A 22,098-nucleotide genomic window follows, 5' to 3' on the forward strand; every position below is an offset into this window, starting at 1 on the left:
CAAAATTTACAAAAAGACTTGTTGTTTTCTTGTCATAGTTTTCACAAAATTTTTACGTTCTGTTTGCTACAATCTCACTCGAATTTATTTTCCAATAGCGTAATAAAGAGATGAACATTTGCTGAATAAAACATATTGTATACGTGTAATCAATTAAAAGAGTATAAGTAAAATTGAGGAACCCTTTTCAAATGGTTTCCCTTTTGGAATCAATCAAAAATTGGCATCGTCAAACAAAGAAAAAACAATCATCTACAATACATTTTAAAATCGAGAACAGAAGTTTTTCATCGACAGAGAAAAATGATTCGGAAAAAAAACTTGAATTAATTAACATCGAAACCCATTGCAAGTTTCAAGAATCCTCGTTTATAAATTCAGAACATTTCCAAGCAGTAGGTACCTACCTAAGTGAGTAAGTAGAGGTAATTTAGTAAATAGCCTTATAACGTCTAAGATGTAACAAAATGCCTTAAACGATAGCTTACGTTCTCGTGTACGCTTCGGTTATTCATTAATGGAAATAAATTCCGTGTTAATGACTCTTATTATGAAATATCGACGCAAATTGCGTAATTCTGCGAATAAAATAATAGAAAATTTCCGAGAATAGCATCGAGAAGGGAATTACTAGATATAGGTAGGTACATAAACATATACCTATAGTTTGATAAGCGATTTGGAGCTGTTTTCGACCATGCTTGTACTTTTTTTTGGCATCTTCATTTATTTATTATGCGGTAGCTATGCTTTTAAAACGACAATATCGGAATTTTCCACCTTTTAAAGTAAAATAAAGCATTTTCACCGATAGTATTTTTCATTTCGATTAATTATTATTATTATTATTATTATTTTGAAATACATATTTTTCCATTAGGGAAAATATTGCTCTGGGATTGGAGAAATGGAAATTCATCGAGTGGTAGGTATAAGAATTTTAAAAAACTAACAATGAGTGAATTTTGGTAACCATTTAAGACCTTTTTTCGAACACGAAATCTCGCCGAACGTTTTTTGCCTTTTTTCTGCGTACAATAATATTAGCGAGGATTGAATTTTAGTTTATATAAGATTTTTCCAAGTTCACTGTTTCAATAATAGAGTATGCTAGAATTTTCGGCAGCGTGTTTTCTGAGTCTCGGCATTCGCAGCTTGGCGTATTTCATCCGTCTCTCTCTCGACTCTCGGTCTTGAAAAAAGACGAATATTTCCGCAAAGGGTCGAGTCGGTTTAAAAAAATACACGCTCGTTTTAGCCTCGATTTCGCTAAATGCGGATTTTTTCGGTTGGTTTGTTCGGTGGTTTTTACGCCAGTTTGTAATTAAAGCCGAGTATCATTAGAGTTGGGAAAGTTTCGTATAGCCGGCTCAGGCTCAAGCTCAGCCATACAGCCAGAGCCAGGGCATCGGTTTTTATGTGCTTTTTGTCGCATCTGAAAATCGAATTACAAAACTCGCAATTCGATCATTTAAGCCGAATAACAAAGCAATATCGCTAGTATAAAATTCGCATTATGGCGATTCTACGAGAGAGAAAAAGAGCGAAAAGTTTTCAAAAGATTTTTCGCTCAGATTATGCGATATGATTTTTAGACGTAGAGAGAGAGAAAAAAATACGTTAACAAGAAAACTTTTATCAAACAAGCAAAAAACATTCTTGTATAAGACGGTATCAGGTACCCGGTTTAGTACCCTCCTGTCGTGCTAGGCCAAAATATTCTATGCTTGTTTTTACCATGTATAAAGAGAGGTACAAACACTCGACTCGAATTTCCCTTCGCTGCGATCGAGTATATATAGTCGAAAATACAAAGACATAGCGTTCAGCTTATAGGTATATATAGTAGATATATTCTCGCAGCGATAAATTTCCAAATGAATTATACCCTACGAGAAATAAAAAACCATTTTATTTGATATTATATTTTCTTTCTTTTCAAACGTTTCGCCAAACTAATGAGAATACCTAGTAATATAACAGATGACGAAAACGAAACATTAATCATTTTCCATTATTTACTTTTTTCAACACCCTTTGATCATGATGCCAATTTATATAAAATTCATATATGTATACTCAAATTTAGTAGGTAGATAGGTAACTATCTAACACATCCTTTTAGCTATTTCGTGAAACAAAATATATGCACGAAACTATACGAGTATCTATAAAAACATAAAGTTTTTCAACAGGTTGCTTTAATAGAAAAAAAAAAACATAAAATTTAATCATAAAAACTTATCCTCTTGAAACTATTTTGGAAACAAAAAATCAGCGTACGAAAACTTCAAGGTATAAAACTATCCTGAAAAAAGAGACAGCTATATAGCTTTAAAGAATGCAAAACACATAAAATCTAAAAGAGAAAAAAATCCGACGCTCATTTATTTTCTTGATTGATTTTTCGTGCTCTTTTTTTCACCTTTCACCGGGAGATAATTTTTAATCAAGTTTTTGCACCTCGACACGCGTCAATAGGAAAATATTCGGTAAAAGGTACCTAAGCTACAGTGCAAAAGCAATGATGTAGTCGACTAAACACATCCGAGCATAACAGGTCAGTGATAAATTCGCAAACGAGCCGACTAAACGGGTTGAAAATTAATTAAACCGATTGGAAAACTTTTCCCATTAGAAAGCTACTTTCTATCTCGCTCTATCTCAGGTACCCAACAGGCAAAGTAATAAAATTACCTTTATACGAATCTCGCCTGTACGTATACACAGTATTCATCGAACTATATGAGGAGCTGGATATCAAAACGCCGTAAGTCCATTTTGCAAAATTTTCAGAAATGAGGAAAAACTGTGGGGGGGTCGGGGGGAGTCGAAGGGGGTCAAATGTGGTATCAGAGGAAAGGGGAAGTCACCATGACCTCAAAACATGAAAGTGCCCAAATTTTTGAGAACCGGGGGGAACGTGGGAAGGGGGAGAAAAAAAGTTACTGCGTTTTGATCTGAAAAAAGACAGTTACTGCGTTTTGATCTGAAACTTGCTACAAAAATCACGCACATTTTATATCAAAACGCAGTAAATACACCGGCACTCTCTTACTGAAATAAAAACACATGGGTAGAGAACCATTTTAATGATTATTATCTATTAAATAGTAAAAAAAATATTCAAAATTAAAGCGCCGTTTGCCATAGTGACTGAGTCATGACACAAGATTTTGTTTTTTATGTTCAGGCCAAGTGTGATTATGATTGAACAATATGTTGGAAATTTTTTAAAAGTCTGTAGTTTCATTACCAACAGTAAACCACCTTCTGAAATCAATGTTTACCAACCTTAAAACACAAAAAACGCTAAAAATAGTGTAGTTACTGCGTTTTGAAGAAAAATTGCTGGTTATTTTTTACTGCGTTTTGAAGTAAATCTCAACTTTGAGTGGGATTTTCGAGGTGAAGCATGGCAGATGGATTTACGACGATAGCTGCAATCGATTCCCCGTTGAATTTTACATAGGTAAACACTATTATCTCAATTTTCATAAAAATGGACTTACGGCGTTTTGATATCCAGCTCCTCATATGTTTTCATTGCTTTTACAGGAATTTTAAAATGTTTTCGTTAAGAGGGTGCTCTACCTTTTGTTTGTTTACGTTTTAGCATACCCGCGGGCAGAGATTAGACATTTTTCAAACGCATTTTTTCATTAGTTGGAGAGAATGAAAGTGAATAATTATGAGTGAAAACGTTATTACTGTAGTGAAACAACATAATAAAACTTTGAAACAAGCTAAATGATTAAAATATAATGAATTCAGACGATTCTCTATATTCGAGCATTCATTGTCAGTCATCACACCATAATTCTGAAACTACTGAACAGAATTTGATCAAATTTGGATATATTGTGCATAAAAATGGTCCAGAGAGGTTGACGTTGCCCTTTTTTCAAATTTCTTTGTATTTTTGGAGATATTGCCATTTGAAAATTTCAAATGGCTATAACTTTGATTTAACAAAATTAATCAAAAAAAGGGCAACGTCAAGTTGTCGGGAATTCATTTCTGCACAACATATTCAAATTTCATCAAATTCTGTTCAGTAGTTTCAGAATAATCTTGTGTCAAGTGTCTGATGACTGACAATGAATGCTCGAATATAGAGAATCGTCTGAATTCATCATATTTTAATCGTTTAGCTTGTTTCAAAGTTTTATTATATCGTTTCAATACAGTAATAACGTTTTCACTCATAATTATTCACTTTCATTCTCTCCAACTAATAAAAAAATGCGTTTGAAAAATGTCTAATCTCTGCCCGCGGGTATGCTAAAAAGTAAACAAACAAAAGGTAGAGCACCCTCTTAAGTATATTTTTTAGCTTGGTGTTTGAGAATAGACCAGCTGATAAACGAGCAATTTATTCGTTTTAAATTGATTTGTGTACATATCGTGATAAATCCAGATGTTTCAGAATTTTTTAAAGTGGTCCAGTATATCCCGAGTATCCAAAGTCTATGAAACTAAATTAATTTTGATAGTAAATTTATTTCCATACAATCCATAGATAAATCCATTTTTTTCCCGGTATTGATGAAAATATGTACGTAGTTTCTCCTAGTTCTGGTTTCAAATGTCGATTTGCATAATTGAAAAGGTGTCTGCTTTTAAAAATACATAAGTAGGTAGGTATACCTATGTATTGTAGGTAGTATACTCGCGAGTCGATATCCTTTGATACGGTCATCATTTTGCCATTAGAGCAATCTAGTCCTAGATTCTCCTATCAATAAACACTGTTTATGATGATGACATTATTGGCTAAGAATGTTGAAAAGATAGTAACCTAAAATTGTGTGCAAACAGACGAGGTAAAAAATCACACATTTACATTTCTATCTTGGGAGAATGCAGTGTACAGATAAAGAACAACTTTAAACATTTACCATGTGACGAAAATGCCAGCAATCGCTATTTTGAAGATTTTTGTTTGTTTGGAAAAGAAAAATCAAAACTTCCGGAACAGATGGCCAAAAAAGTTCTGCTTATGCCAAAATTGTCCAGACGTCTCGTTTTTGACGAAATTTTTTCTAGCTAAAATTGTCAAAAAAAATTCTGTTTTTTAAAGTCAAAATGACCAAAACGTATTGTTTTTGGCAAAATTCTAAAGAATGTCCTAATTTTTTTTTGGCAATATTCAGAGACGTTCCGGAAAGAGGGTGTCTCCTCCCCCACACCCCCTTTGACAAAAATTTTTTAGCAAAAAGTAAGGCATTTTGGGGGGAAAATTGGGTGAGTTGGAAAAAGTTGAGAAATCTGGGAAAGTTGGGAAGAAATTGTGTAAGCAGGGAAAATCAAAGAAATTTTCGCCCTCGCTTTGCTCGTGTCAGATCATTTTCCCTTTCTTTTCTATAACCAAAGCTAGTGAGAAGAAAAATTGACTTCTCGCAAAAATAATGTTTTTTTACTTGAAATCCCCCCCTCCCAAAAGCTCCAACGCATTCCAATCAGAACTGGCAGAAAGTTCCAACTTCTTCTAGAATATTAAAAATGTCCTATTTTTCGTCGAAAATTCTGAAACACTAATTTCTAATTTTTGCCAAAATTGGTTGTTTTTGAAAATATTAAAATTAGGTATATGTGATGGAAAAAATTTCAAAAAAGGTCCTGCTTATTTCCAAAAAAATCTGCCAATACGTTGAGCTTGAAGTTTCGTATTTTCTGGTTGATTAAATTTTCAATGAATGTGTTTGTAAAAGTTGACCGCATTTCACTACTTTGAATTACAATTTTTCTGGAAGTAAGAAATTTTGAAATTTAATTTTTTGTGAATTTTTGGTCGATACCTATTTCAAGTTTTATTGGAAAGGCACAAGACTCGAATCTATAATGACAAAATTAATATTCGTCGATTTTTGTGTTCTCCGCCTCCCCTCGCTCCCTCAACCATTTGACGTTGAAAACAAGAATACAGCGATCGCCCCTCCTCTCTTTCATTGCGTAACAACTTGAAAAACAGATAGGTAACGAGAAACATGTAGGTATGTACATTCAATAAGTTATCTATTTTCAAATTGTTTTCCCTACTGTGTACTTTCTCGTAATGTATTTGTAAAATAAAACAGCAATTTACAAGACTGTAACTATGCTCTAGAAATGTTCACACGCGTAAGATAAAATGAAAATATGTAATTCTTTCCGCTGGTACATATGATTGATACGCGTATTTTGAGACTTTATGTTCATCTACCTGTAGTCATTTTAACGCCAACAGAATTGCTAGGGTAACGTAAATCATCTAAGACGCGGTACCAAAGTAGCAATTTGTTCGTTTCGTTTTCACTTCATACTCGTATGTCTTTAGATACTTTTATCGAGTCATCTAGCGTGAAATTATCTCATTTTTAAAAAAAACTTATTCCCGGGCATTTCTTTATATAAAATTCCTCGCCAAAAATAATAAACACAAAAAATGAAATAGCTATGTGGTTTATGGCTTCAGATAGGTACATAATAGGTATAAAAGAAAAAAGATACCCTTTGAATGGATCAGGTGAGTGTGCGGAATCGTAATTCACTAAATTTAAAAAATATACCTCCATGTTTTACTTTATAAAAGGTAGGTACGCATATACCCACTATTTATAGCTGAAAACCATTTTAGGAAGAATGTTTTGTTTGTATAATTAGCTTAAATTACAAACAACTTTTTTAAAATATTGAATTTCCAAACAATTCGGTAGGTATTTTTTTCCTTTGGAAAATATTTGATAAAAAAATCATCTAAAATACCTAACCTATAAATTACGGAATAGATAAGATAGGTCCCACTTATATTTAAAATTATGTATAAAAAAATACAAGCTCGAAACATGGTAGGCACTTACAAATATTTTTTATTCAATATGGTATCATAACTCAAGTAGCTTTTGCAATATACTTACATTTGTTTATTATTATTCGAAGTAGAATTTTTTCGCACCTTCAAGATTCTCGTTTAGTTAATTTAATATACGCAAATTTTTTAAATTCCATAAAAATGACATTGCAAAAAAAAAAAGAATACGTACGACTGCCTAAAATACGTGAAAAACTTCACTTACTTACACTTTCAACTTTATTCTAATTAAAATTACTTAACGAATAATTTCATTTTTCGAGGAATTTACCTAATGCTAAACAATGTGACTGATTTATTTCTCAAGCAGAATTTCTTTCTACTTCTGCAAGTTTTTTTTCTTTGGTACCTACGATACCCAAAAGAAAAAAAATGAAACATTTTTTTGATAAACGAAAAATAAATCGTTAGACAAAAATAATGAGAAGAAAAGAGAATTTGTAGATGGTACCTGTAAAAATAAGATACCATGTTAGAAATTTAATAAATGACATATTTAAGAGCTTACCGCGACTTAGAAAGCATAAACCTGAGATTTACTCATGACAAATATCATCTAAAAACAACGTAATAAATCCATTTCTATGTATTTGACGCACATAAACGAAAATAAAATCCTTTCAAACCTTCGCATGACTTGGAAACAGAAAGATGCGATTATCAGTACAATCTATGTACATACTACATGCTAGTATACGAATGAAAAGGATTATTTTGATGTATAGGTAGGTACGTACCTATTTCTTTAAGTGCGTGGATACAATTGATTGCGAACGATTGTTGATCCAATCATTAAATATATTCTCTTGAAATAATAATTGATGAAAAACAATTTATTCAAACTTTTTTCGCTTGATTCAGATTTTTTTTCTCTATTTTTTAGGAATACATTTTTTGTTGAAAATTCAATTTTTTTGAAAAAAGTTTTAAACATTTCCAGCATCTTCAAGGCTGGAGTGCGAAAAAACGGTGGATTTAGTCCAAATTCAGCAGAGATCTTCATTTTGAGTTGAAAATTAGGTACTCAGAAAAAAATTCAAGCTCAGGAGGTTCCCCTGGAAGGAAAATATGAGCTCTAAAAAAAAAAAGAAATTTTCGAAAGACTATAGTGATTTTTTGCTCCAGGCACTACCTAACCTGTTTTGGGGGAAATAGCCTCGTCTCAAATAAAAGTACGTATTTGAGATTCTGCATCGATCCATGCATTGCCATTGACGTCAAAATCGATGACCACTTTTAGGATTCCCGCTTATTTTTGAATAAATTTGTGTTTAGAAAATTTTTTATTTTTCAATGCAAATATTTTAACGGTGCCAAAATTACTATTCTTGAAACTGAGGAAATATTTTGGAACGCAGCGGTGCCAATTTTTTAATCATCATTGCTAACCTAAAAAAAAAGAGGAAAAAATCATTTACATATTTACCTCTGAATTTTTTACTAATCGCTAATACTGACCGACAAATTGGCACCATTGCGTTTCAAAATATTTTCCCAGTTTCAGGAATGATATACTGTACATATCTTTCAATATTTTGGCATCTTCTTCTTGGTGCTGTCCCAGTTGGGTGAAAATCTGCCCTTCTGCCAAGAAAAAACGCCAATTCACAGGCGTAATTTGAAGCAAATTTTCAGGTTGTTACATTTTCTGCACAGCAGAAAAAAGCTTCTGCTGAAAAACACTCTACAAAAATATTTTGTAGCGTATTTTTGTCGCGTAAGGCCGCTACACTTTTAAATTACTTAAGTGGTGTATTTCTGCACGTCGAAAGAAACCATCTACAAAATTATGCTATGAGAATGTTTCGTGGTGTATTTATTTGCATACCCACTGAGAAATGCGTGTAAATGTGGTATTTTACGGGTGTGTTTTAGCTTAGTGTATAAATATTTATTCTCTAGATATCATCTGCCCTGATGGATAGGGTATGAGAATTCTCGCTCTCCTGTCCAGAGACCCAAGTTCGATCCCCAGCTAAGCCAAAAAATGTTTCATGAACTAACAGTGATGGCAGATTTTTATGCTTAGGGGCAGAAAAACCAAATACGCGCTGATTACTTAATTCAAATGGTCACGATACCCCCGCGCGGGGTGATACGATTAAATGATGATGTATTGGTGTAAAGTGCTGCAATTCCTGCCCGCATTTTTATGTCGGGTAAGGGCAGATTTTCACCCAACTGGGGTTTCACCCCCCCCCCCCCCAGTGGTATCCTGACTATAATGCTTCGGCATCCGTTTCTGTGACATAATACACCAATTCCCTCCAACTGTCTCTGTCTAGGGCACTCCTGTGTCCAATAGCATTCCATATGGAGTCTGTCCATCTCTTGGGTGAGCATCCACACCCTCCTGTTCCCTCTACCTTGCCTTGAATGAACAGGGACTCCATCGCATCTGCCCTTGTGACATGCCCAAAACATTTGAGGATTTAGCTGAGTACCACTGCCAACAGTCTCTTCTGGACACCAATTTCCCCCAGGACAGACACATTAGTCCTTTTCTCCATCCATGCAATCCGAAGCATTCTCCTCCAGCACCACATCTCCAGCGCAACAATTTGTCTCCTGTCTCCCTCACATACTCTCCAGGAGGTTTCTGACATGTAGAGAAAAACTGAGAAAACTGGAGCATTTACTAGTCTTATCTTCAAAATCTTGCTCCCGGCTACATCTGACCCCTATTGACAAAATTATGCTTAAAAACAGGCATGTAGTTCAATTTTTATTTCATTTTACATGCTTTAACATTACTTTTACTCATGATATTCTCAGGCTGAATCGCATGCTTTTTTTGAAAAAAGTCCAAATTTACGCATGCTTGTGCGCAGTGTTGGCGTACCGTAACGGTAACTGTAACGAAAAACGAAAATAACAAAATTTTTTCCGTTACAGGTAATGGAACTGTAATGAAAACGTTATTTTGATCATGTGATGTTGTGTAACTGAAACGTAACGTAACAATATTTTTCTGAAAGTAACGTAACGAAAAACAGAAAAATTTTGTTACCTTTTTTGTTATTTTTTTAGTTACAAATTACAAAAGAAACCCTTAAAGAAACACTGATTTGTGAGTAATTTTAGCTGTAACTATGAAAATTTGAAGTGAAGTCAAAAAAATGAGTTTTCAGTGTTTTCATATTGTCTGATTTTGAGTGCTGTAACGCTATATTTTTCGTTACACTGGTATTTGAACCTTCTTGTACTGTTATTTTCTTTATTTTTGTCACATTTTTTCCGCCATAAATGCATTTTACATCAAAATATACGTTGAAAAAACACTTCTGTAACGAAAAAATTGTAACGGAAATAACGAAAATAACGTAACGAAAAATACTGTTACAGCAATTTTTTCGTTACAAAATACCATAATGAAAAACGTAACTAAAAAAAATATCAATTTTGTAACGTAGGTAACGAAATAACAGAACGAAAAAAAATATCGTTATGGCCAACACTGCAGTTGTTGTGCTATGCATAAAAGCATGCTATCGCATAATTTTTGTCAATAAGGACCATATCTTCTTTAAGCCCGGTTTATAATGGGCCGCGGCCTGGGCCGCGGATTGACACCGCGGAAAGTAAATATCATGTGTTGTAAGCAGGCAGTTCATAATGTCCGCGGCTTTTTTCCTTTGTCTGGCCGCGGAAAGTAGAAAATTTTCTACTTTCCGCGGCCAAGCCGTGACTATTATAAACCGGGCTTTAGACTTGACATGGCGCTTCTTGTGATTTGCACTCTGCATCTTATCTCAGCATCACTGCCTCCTTCCTTATCAAAAATTGATCCTAGGAATACAAATTGATTCACCACTTCAATTCCCTCAATTTCCCGGATTTCAGGTGAGTTGTTCTCAGACCGACTCACAATCATGATCTTTGTCTTTGCCTTATTTATCAACAAGCCATATTTTGCACTGACCTCTTCCAGACATTTCAGAAAACTTGTAATACTTATTTTTGACACTTGAGGCAATAAGGGGCGATGCGAAATATTTTAGAAGAAATTTTCAAAACGCAAATTCACCCCCACTCCCTCCATTAAAAAAAAAGTGATTTGCAAATTTTCAGCTACTGAGTAGAACCTTAAAAGTGGTCTTGGATTTTGACGGCAATGGCATAGATCTGCGCATAATCTCAAATACTTCCATTTGAGACTGGTCCATTTTTTCCAAAACAGGTTGGGTAGCAACAGGAACGAAAAAAGTTCAAAAATATTCATCTTCTCTTCGGATGTGTAAAAATTGAATATCAATTCTGCAGAAAAGGTGTGTATTGGACTCGTGAAGGTCCAATCTACACATTGGGGAGGGCACTACACCCCCTACCAGTTAAAAAAAATTCAAGTTGATCAAAATTTAGAAAAAAATGCGTACCTAATTATCACACAACTCACTGTCGACCTCGACACATTTAATTCAAATCATCCGATTAGCTCTTAGCAACGAAACAATGTCCGATTCGAAGGGTATTTGAGTTCGACAAACGTATCTATTCTCGAATAGGAACACAATGTATAGAAAATCGACTACGACCACAAGCACCGCTAGCTAACCACACTATGGCGATAAAACGCAATCATAAATTATCGTAATGGGGCCTCTTTTATCGATATTATAACAAACAAACTAATAGCTTCGGTAGATGAGGTACTGGCGAAAGACATTTTTAAAATTAAAAAAAAATTCTCTCCAGAAGTGTTCATATTTTTTTTATAACAAATTACTCGTCGCGAGAAATCCTATAAATCTGACGATTTAATAACTCGAAAAGCTTTCCTCTAATTCTCTTCCGCCTTCTTTTAGCACCCCAAGGTTCCCAACGCCAATAAGCAATAAAGAAACAATATGCCGGTAATATTACGGGTCAATGGAGTCGATTATAGACGATGATGATGATCATTTCCTCGACAATTCAATTATTCGGATTGAACGAGCCAGCTTTTTAAATAGTCCTACGCTGTATATCGAAATTTGGCAATTAATGCCTCGTAAAAATAATCTGTTTATTGAAACCTCCGAAAAAATCTATTCAGAAATTCGCAAAGCCAAATTATTAAACGAAACCCTCATCTCGACACACGTCATACGAGTACATATGGCCAATTTCGAACGTTCAGTCATTTTTATTTTTTTTAACATTTAAAAAATTGCTCGTCGTTTTAAAAATATTTCATCTGAGTAAAACGAAGAGCTAATGTTAAAAAGCTTGAGTGTTTTTAGTTTTTCAAAAGCTCTCGTTGCAGTCGGGTAGGTACTTTTTTGTAACCAACTCGATAGCTTAAGGCGTCGTATTTTCTTTGTGTTTGCTATCCAACGATGTAGTGTTTTTGATGATTCGGTTACATTATTAGATTAATTTTAGTTAGCGCTGGCTCTGTCGTGACATTGACACCTCGTAATTTTTCCCCTTCCTGTAAAGACCTATAGAAAAAACAAAGGGTCAGAAATATACGCTCGATCTTTTTTAAACTTTACTTTTATTTTTTTATTGCTCGACCTGAGGCAAATTTCTTCCAAGATTACCTTCGTTTATTTTAAAAAATGAAAAAATTATTCGCAAAACACTTTTTTTATCGAGCAGACTGTTTACTTTATTCTTCCTATAGGTTTATATAAATGGAAAAGTAGGCTATGCCAGCCTTTCAACAATTGCCGACACTTACCAGTAGGTATATAGGCACTTTCAAGTTTGAAAAATAACAAGAAAGTATTTCTCAAAATACAACTAAACTTTGTTCATCCATAACATTGGAGCTTGGAGCTTGAAAAAAGACTCAAAAAAAAGTTGAACGTTGCTGATTGAATCACATTGTATACTTGTAACAAATACATTAAAGAGAAGCGTCTGTCTGGTCGTAATTAATGGCAAGAGTTGTATCGTTTCAACGACGCCTCGTTAGTTACCTATTCCCTTAGGCAAAATAAACCTAGTGCAAACTGGGTCACAGATTTTCTAATATCTTCATCAATAATCAACTAGAAATATTGCCAGATACTCGTATTATTTGAAATTTGAAAAGGCAATCAAATACGTTTCCTATGGCGATTAACTTTTACGTATTGTTAAACCGCAATTCAACTCGTTCGTCGTTGTACGAGTAAGAAATATGACGTTTGGGCGATGAAACGTCCGAGGGATGTAAGAAAGGGTAAAGTACTTTCGAGAAATTCGTTCTGTAAACAGTGAACGGGTGATTTTTCCAAAAGCAAAATACCACTATATATAACTTTTGCCAAAGAAATGCCTAAATTATGATAGAACATACATAGAAACACGCGAAGTATTCGATTTATCGTCTCTTCTCTTTTCTCTTCTTCAGTGTAGACGATGAAATTGAGCTACGTTATGTCGTACCTTGCGTTTTGTTTGATGATTAGAAGAGATATGAAAGAATTTGTCAATGTAGAACATAACTTTTTTATATGAAAGAAGAGTTGATAATGTATTGAAATCGTTATATGAAAAAAATATTTCCACCTCCCCCCTTCCTCCAAAAACCTGTTAAATTTTGAAAATTAAATGATGAACCAAAGTCGTCAAAAATCCTTTTCTATGAACCCCTCTCACCTTTTCATCGAATAAAATTTCAAATTACGATAGATCCTTTAATTTTGAATTTAGGAAAGTATACCTGCAAAATGTGTAAAAAACACTTTTTACCAAGAGTTTGGTCTTCTTCAAGACCTGTTGATTACCTAGATTGTGAATTGCCTCGATTTTTATCCCTACAAAACATCACTGGTGAGACAGTTTTTGAGAAAATTGAGGACAAAATTTTCAAACTGCAATAAGAAAAGTGCTCAAATGTGGCCACCTTCCTCTAATATGGCCTCTTTGATGTTTAACTGGAAAAATTAAAAGTTGAGTAGGAATTTTGATGAGTTTGATAATTTGTAAGGGAAAGGTTCAACATTGCTGCACTCATCAAAAATGGTAGCATTCCGAAAAATTTTCAAATCAGATTTATATTCCAAATGGTTTTGGTGGCCAAGTTCGTCACAAATCTTATCTCATCGGAAAGTAAAGAATAAGATTTCGGCAAATTGGCCTGGAAAGCTGAATTTTGGTGTACCTATAGGTACCTTATTTTCAATCCCCCTCCCTCTCGAATCGATTGAAAGTGGTTTCGAACTGTTTCAAGCAGTTCTGGAATCTCAAACAGATTTTTTTTCAAGTTGAAATTTCCGCAAAATTTTACCTGATCAAGTTGGAAAGCTAAAATCCAAGTACAATATGCACTTTTATGGCACTTAATGAAAATCTGAAATCCTCAAAACTCCACTGTACGTCATATGGATTCTATTTGAAACAGTTTTTCTTCCTCTCAGCAACTACGAGTACAATGAATGAAAAAATTCGTATCCTGAGCTCTCGAACCTAATAATTTTTCTTCAGTGAGAAGTGTTAATTCTCAAGAGTGATTCATTGAGCGTTGGTACCTAAATATTAAATTAAGAAAATTAATTTATTATCAGAATGATTTGTGGTTTCAACATTACTTTTAAAAAAATTAAGTAAAGAAAAGTCATCCCCAATATTCAAGTTATCAGAATAAGAATATGCACCATGAGAATCGCCCTTTCGAAATTCTCAGACATCTTGCAATACCTACCTATAACTTCAAAAAATTCCATCCTTATCTTTCACAAGTGAAAAAAAATCGACATCACTAGGTGATCCAATTCACACTCAACTTCACGCCATTTAATAATTTCCCTCTGCCGAGAGTTCACGTTTTTGGAAAAGTGGGGTCAGGAAATTCAATAATAAAGAGCGATGTACCTCTCGTCGTAAAGAAAAATGGCAGGATTCCAAATATTCTCAGCTTTCACTGAGCATTCTTTTGTTTTACCTGGAAAGAATGTCAACGACTTTCAGAAACAAATCAAAGGTATTTTTAAACTCGTAAGCATTGATTTTTTTCATTTTTCAATTCACCCATTCACTTCTAAAATTTTTTTTTAAAATTTGCTCGCTTATTTAAAATAAACTTCGAATAAGTTTTCTTTTAAAAGAATAATTGAAAACATGCAATTTAGTTGTTTTATCATTTTTTTTTTTTTCATCATCATTATTACTTTATGAAATTCACACGTTCAATTTTCGCCAAATAATACGAGACAAAAATATCTTAAAATAATATTTGTTTTAAAAAAATTCAAATTTGATTTCAGTGAATTGAAAAAACAGTGGAAATTGAATGGGAAAATCTTAGCGAAAAGATATTTCAACTGAGTTATATTCTCGAGGGGGAAAAAAACGTATAAAAATTCACAAAATTGAAAGATATTTCAAAAATAACTAATAGAATCGTACCAGTAAAATACAAATTCAAATTCCGTCCAAATATATCTCTAAACGTAAACTTTGCAAAACATTTACAGCAACTAGTATCAAACGAATTTGTAGGTAATTTCGATAAAAGCTAATCAACTTCAAAGGTGAAATTAATCGTCGACTTACCTTTTCATCGGTGAAAATTAACGCTTCATTTCGAGCAATTAATTTCGCGTATACGAGCGATAAAAAATGACAAACATGAAAACAGGTGAGCGCGATTACGAATGAATAATAGGAATGAAACATGTGGTCTCGGCAACATTTAAAATGCCGCGCCAAGCGACAAAAAACCACCCGTCCCGATAAGTCCCCTACAGCTATGACGTCATAGTACTCTATCAAGTTGCAAACGGAACCTACCACCCTTAGCTCGACTATACGTAGATATACTCTCGTATGTATATACGTACGTTTTTGTAACTCTGCGAAATTTCACACTCTTCATGAAGATTTCAGCGGTAAAAATTTCACAGGTGAGTGGAGAATAATGGTATGCGTGCTTTTAACAGTTTTCGACGTTTTGCGAAAATTAAAGCTGCTGCGAATAGACGACTCTTTCGTGGGGCATTTTTAAATTAAATTGTCTCGTCATCGTCGTCGGTCCTCGAGACTGATCAGGAGCTGTGTGCTGTGTGTGTGTGTCTATAGGCACGTGTTTGTAACAATTTCATCGAATATACGCAGAGATGACGTCTACATTCGCTCACCCCCCTCATCACATTACTCGTGCCTTGTATTTTCCTGGTAAATATCGTACCTATGAATGTCTGTTTTTTTTCTTTACCTGGGTGTTTAAATACAAATAGATCATTTTCTATGACGTGTGCTGCTTTGCCCAGTACACGGGTCTTGGGTCTCTAAAACTATTCGACGAAAATGGTGATAAATGCTCGAACTCAACAGACACACAAGTTACGTAACATTATAGGCACATCATAGGTGAACGAGCTAACAGTTCGATTCTTTTAAAACATTTCCTCTCGTCGTCATATTCGCACCATTATCATCGTATGAAAGTTCAGTTCTCTTTCAAGTTTCATCTGTCGACTTGAAATGTCGACACTTGTACGATGCTTTGATCTTTAAAGTTGTAAATTTAATTTCACGTCTTTTTTCGTAAATATCTGCCAGGCAAAGAAATTGAACTTTGAATCTTGCATCACCGATGTGTCAATGATTTTGAGAGCAAATGAAATAATCAATTACTTCCGACTTTGTACATGTCAGCGACGTAATTATTAAGTATTTTTTTCAGCGAAAATAAGAAATGCTTTTGGACTGGATATGAATCTAAAAATGGTTTCAAAATAAACTCGATCAAAAACGAAATTTTTGAATTTTTGTTCAAATGCCCGATTTTGATTTCTTTTACGTTCTTAAATCTATTACTATGATGAAAAATAAAATTTAAAAAATTAAAATGAAAAATGAGATATTTGTAGATACCAATCTACAGCGAAAAGCTAACACAAGTTGGCATGAGGAAGCGCTGTTTTAAATTCAACGGCTAATTATTTTGATAGGATATTTCATAAAGATCTTACGAGAAATATTGATTAAAATGCTATCACATTTGGACCTGGCGAAACAAATCGAAATAGGATACAAAAAATTCATCATGAAGTCAGATTTTATTAAACTGAAGAATAGAACTGAAATTTAGTTTAAGTACATATACCTATTCTAATATTTTTGGCCTCTTGAACCGATTTGTGATGGTTTAAAGCCATTCTAGAGTCCTCGGTGAATTTTTTGATTTCTCAATAAAATTCAGCATGGGTCATTTCTCCTCAATTCGACCAACGTTTTTGAGTCATGTCCTTCGATTTTGCTCAAGTTTTTTTTTACAATGTCTACCCACTCAATACATAAGAAACTCGCAATCAGTTTGGTCCCAGCTCTCCCCCATGGGGCGGGTGGGGATCCAATTATGTATTTTCACATTGTCTCGAGGTACTCAACTTCAGCACCGGATACCTCCAAAGCTATGATATTTTGATTAAAACTGATTTCACAGTTCGAAAGGGCATTGCATTTTAAAGAATTTAAGTACTTTGAAATTTTCCAAAGTTGGAAGTTGAACTTTCAAATTGAAAGTTCAAATTTCAAAATGGCGCTGTAAATGGGAGCTACCATTTGAAATTCTGAAAAAATTTCCATTAATGTTCATTTTGATGCTTTTTCGAAATATTTAATTTTCGAGATGGGATCTTCTAATGTTGGAGGAGCACCCCCCTCCAATTTGGGCAAACCTTTCAAAAAAAAAATCTGGGGCATGTGATATATCAAATTGTATATGTTTTTGGTGACGCTGAACACGAATTTTAGGTCAGATTTTTGATTGAACCCATCCACGGCCCCCAGTACCTCCCTACATGGGGCAAAAGTTCAAAAAAGTGTTTTGTTCGTGCGACACATGAAATATGTAGTATATATGTTTTTGGTGATGCTGAACACGAATGTGACGTCAGATTTCTGACTGGACCCCATCCACGCTGAGGCTCCAGAATCACACAGAGGAACCACCGATTCATTCAGGTGATCAAAAATTGCGAGAGTAAAAATAAATATAGCTTTTTACCTCAATTTTGTGATGAGCAGATATGCCCTGATCGCCTTAGCAGTTCATAATGTAACTCCCCCATAAGCGTAAGTTATTGAACTCATTCTGTAGTGGGGACAATAAGTTACGTATAATGTACTCACAATCCGAGCATCGCTGCAAGGATCGTGATCCTAATGAAATCACTTAGTCAAGGTACTTTGAGCTCGCTTGGTCAATGTCGTCGGAGTGAATATGTATAAGGCTGGTATAGCTTAGGTATGTAGCATCATATTTCGAAAGAAAAAATATTTTTGGCTACTCAATTTTTTATGTTGAAAAATTGTCAGGGGTGGTCCCCTGAATAATTCCTGAGAACTACCACCCCACAGACCCCCGGCTAATTCTTTTATGGGGGGTTGAATCCCCCCATGGGTTTTCTGCAGTTTTATCCTCAGGGGTTGATTTTACGTCGAAAATAGCTTTAGTTTTGTGTTCTACGTCAAATTTCCAATCTAGTGATATATCAACTGTCCTTCTACCCCTAAGGGGGGGCCAGAACCATTCAAAAATGAGGGGTTTTCTAAAAAACGCAAAAAAGTTATCGGCGCATATGAGGGGTGAAATGGCCTCCGAGAGCGTTCGGGTTGATACTAGCATGGGAGGATGGGTACCATCGAAAAACTACCGCGTGAAAAATTTCAGATTCACACCATCTCCCCTTTTTGGGGAACCCCCCTTTTCTGAAATTTCAATAACACTTTACTCAGCCCCATTTCAACAGATTTTTTTATTTAACAAGGTTTATTACAATCTTAAGGAGACCTTAAATAAGTAATATTTCTGACTTTAAACAAGTTAGTTACATGACATGTGCAGGGTTCTCTCCAGTGAGAGTATACTCTGCTATTTTATAAAGTATCTCTCCAGTGAGAGTACTCTATTTTTTATAATATCTATGACTAAGTCGTGAGGTTTTAACTGATGGATGTTTCTTTGCTTTGATCTTGTTTTGTGTGTTTTCAACTTGAGAAATTCTTTTATCCATTTTTTTAAGCAGCTCCCGAATGTCTTTTAAGCTCGCCTGCTCTTCTAGTTCCACTGGTTCATCCGATTCATCCGTGTTATTCTTTGGAAGGTTTCTTTTGACAATTTTGTCTTATTCAGGTTTCTGAGTTGTTATCTGCTCCTGGCTTTGAGTGGTCCTCTGCTTAACACGATCAATTACCTACTGTCATCTTTGGTTTAGATATAGCAGCAATTTTTGCTTGATATACTGGACACCCTCTCCAGTTGGCTGTATGCTCTCCATCACAATTGGCACACTTGGCTGGGTCTTCTTTCTTCTTCCTACATTGCTTTGTTTCATGGTCTAATCCACACTTAACACATTTCGGTTTCCTTGCACAGTATGTTTTGGTATGACCAACCTGCTGGCAGTTTTTACATTGAGGTAGCTCCCTTTTTTTTGCTGGAGGTTCTACCTTCACTTTAGTGTGCAACAAGAACCCCATTTCATAAATGGTCTTGTTGTTTTCTTTTGGGCTGAGATATACATAAAAGAGTGGTAATGCCACCTTATATGATTTCTTACTCACAATTTCTCCAGATTCATCTTTTTTCACCTCTGTTTTTTTAATAATTACATTGGTGACATTAATGGCATCATGTCCGATTTTAATCAATTCTAATTTGATATCCTCAGGTGAAGTGGAGGGGTGTAGCCCTCTTATAACAACCTGATAGGGTTTATCTTGTTTCAACTGATATGTATGGTGCCCAATTCCATACATTTTGTGACTAGGATTCTTCCTTATAGCCTCCAGTGCCCGATACACTGCTCTAAAGCTTTGCTCATTTGAGCATGCTATTTTAACATCTCCATTAGAGAGGGTTTGCATTATAGGGGTTTCACACTCTTCCAACATTGCAGTAAATTCAGTAATATTTTTTATTCCACTTACGTAAATAGGTGGAATACGTTTCTTTTTGAGTTTTTCACTGTAAGTTTCTTTTGACTGGATGGATTTAATGCTGTCTATTGTCATATTGCTATGATTTTCCTCTGACTCGTCTGTTGATAATGTTAGTTCGCTGAGATGGTTTTCATCCTCTTTTGACTTGCCTTGATAGTGAGCTACTACTTCTCGTAAGTGGTTGATTTGTCTCTGCTGTTCTTCTAACTGTTTTTGTTGAAGTTTATTCTGTTTCACAATGTCGCTGTACATAGCTGTTAGCTGGTTGTACGTGGGATCGCCATCGTTCATACCCATCATAGTTCACATTCACTATTTACATTCCCGACGCGCAGTATTTTAATTGTTTACAAATAAAAACACTCGAATAGGTAAATTGTAAATTGGCCAGAACCATTCAAAAATGAGGGGTTTTCTAAAAAACGCAAAAAAGTTATCGGCGCATATGAGGGGTGAAATGGCCTCCGAGAGCGTTCGGGTTGATACGGTGGGTACCATCGAAAAACTACCGCGTGAAAAATTTCAAATCCACACCATCTCCCCTTTTTGGGGGACCCTCCTTTTCTGAAATTTCAATAACACTTTACTCAGCCCCATTTCAACCAATTTCGAAAATTTTTCAATGTTATGTAGGTATTCCCAGTAGGTATCCCCACAAAAATTTTCAACCCTCTACCTTCATATTTACCCCTTAAAACGGTGTAAAAATGTGTCTTAGGGAGGGTTGGGGTAAAATGTGAATTTTGGGGCAAATAACTAAGTATTAATGAGTAGGGTGTCGTTTTCACATGATTCGATACCGTTGAGCACGAATATGTAGTATCATTAAAATTATCTATGTACCTACAAAACACGTTAAAATCACTGAAAATTACCAAAAAGTAGGGAAAATTGCATAAAGTACGAGTATCATCAAAATTACCCACAAACAATTAATATCTAAAGCATCAAAATTATTTATGGCAAATCAACAAAAAACGATTTTGAATTGAGTAAAATTTGACAAAAATTGAATAAGAAACTGCAGAACGGATGATAAAATTACATTAAAACACTAAAATCAATAAAAATTTCCAAAAAGTAATGAAATCACCCACAGTGAAAATTGTCCACTCAGAATTTAGCAAAAATTGCATAAAACATTAGGTACTGAAATCTCTTCTGAACACAAGTAAAAGCATTAAAAACACTATAAATTATCAAAAAATGATGAAAATTTCAGTAAAATCTTATGAAAATTGCATAAACTTGAGTAATAAAAGCTTTCAAATCAATAACTATTCGTTAAAATTCCTCAAAAAAAAAACATCAGAATTAGTAGGCACGCAACCAAAATAATTGTTTTCATGATAAAAAAAAGTCGATAAAAAAAGGAGAAATTAAAATAAATTATATTATTGAAAATCTCCTTTCCCTCACCCCCCCCCAAACCTCCATAACATCATACTCCATTATTGGGGAAAATAAGGCTTGTTTGATTTTGAAATTTTTTTACTACGAGAATGTAAACAAAATTAATACATACTTGAGTACAAAATTAGAACTTTCATCATTCATAAGACAAAATACCCCTTTCATTCTACAAGTGACTCGACAAGCTCATTAATCAAATTGTATTTATTGACAAGATATCTTAAAACTTTCAAATTAACACGGACGATAATTATTTCCACATTTTCTCTCTGTAAGATCTACTTGATTCTAGTTTAATCCGTGCATAAAAAATGATGTGCATTAAGTTGCCTAACCAGTTTGCCGTAAATACGTAGGTATTTTTTCAACCAAAAAAATGATGTAAAATAAGTTGCCTACTTAGTTCGCCGTAAATACGTATCTATTCATGTTTGAGAATCGGTGACGCTCCTACTTCCACGAACCATGTATATTCTCTCTCCTTTCTCTTTTGCCTGGTTTTTTGATTTTTTCTCTTTAAAAAATAAATAATTCATCTCTACGCAAAAACTTCAAATAGAAGCATGTGTTTCCAAAACGCACTAAGTCCATTTTTGAAGATTCTGAGATTGCAAGGCCATCTAGCATAAAGTTGAGGCCCAAAATGGCTGATTTTTTGATATGTTGTGCCCAAGGGTCTTGACTATAACATATCAAAAAATCAGCCAATTTGGGCCATTTCTACGTTTCCAAATTGTACTAAGTATCATGAATTTCTTATCAATATTTTTTTGGACTTAGTGCGTTTTGGAAACACATGCTTCTAAATAAAATTAGGTAAGTATGTACCTACCCTATTTCAAATTTGTTTTTTAAGAGTAAGTACATCGTAAAAATTATTTTGTTTGTTTGATTCATATTCAGTTCAGTTGAAAAGAAATTCGAACACATGAAACATGTCCCTTTTCTATTTATTTTTTCAACCAGTATAA

The 22,098-nt window shown here is 34.3% G+C and overlaps 1 protein-coding gene across 4 annotated transcripts in view; it reads right to left on the reverse strand.

Moving 5' to 3' along the window:
• LOC135848191 (neuropeptide Y receptor type 2-like) overlaps positions 1 to 15,457 on the reverse strand; it is a 144,331-nt gene extending 128,874 nt beyond the window's left edge. For 3 of the 4 annotated variants that reach the window (XM_065368014.1, XM_065368016.1, XM_065368015.1), the window contains exon 1: positions 15,320 to 15,457. The gene's annotated coding sequence lies outside the window, so the exon portion shown is untranslated. The remainder of the gene's footprint in view (positions 1 to 15,319) is intronic. The other variant, XM_065368018.1, reaches the window with a different exon arrangement.
• Between the last annotated feature and the right edge of the window lie 6,641 nt (positions 15,458 to 22,098).

Source organism: Planococcus citri, chromosome 5 (genome assembly GCF_950023065.1).
Source record: "Planococcus citri chromosome 5, ihPlaCitr1.1, whole genome shotgun sequence".
Lineage (NCBI taxonomy): Eukaryota > Metazoa > Arthropoda > Insecta > Hemiptera > Pseudococcidae > Planococcus > Planococcus citri.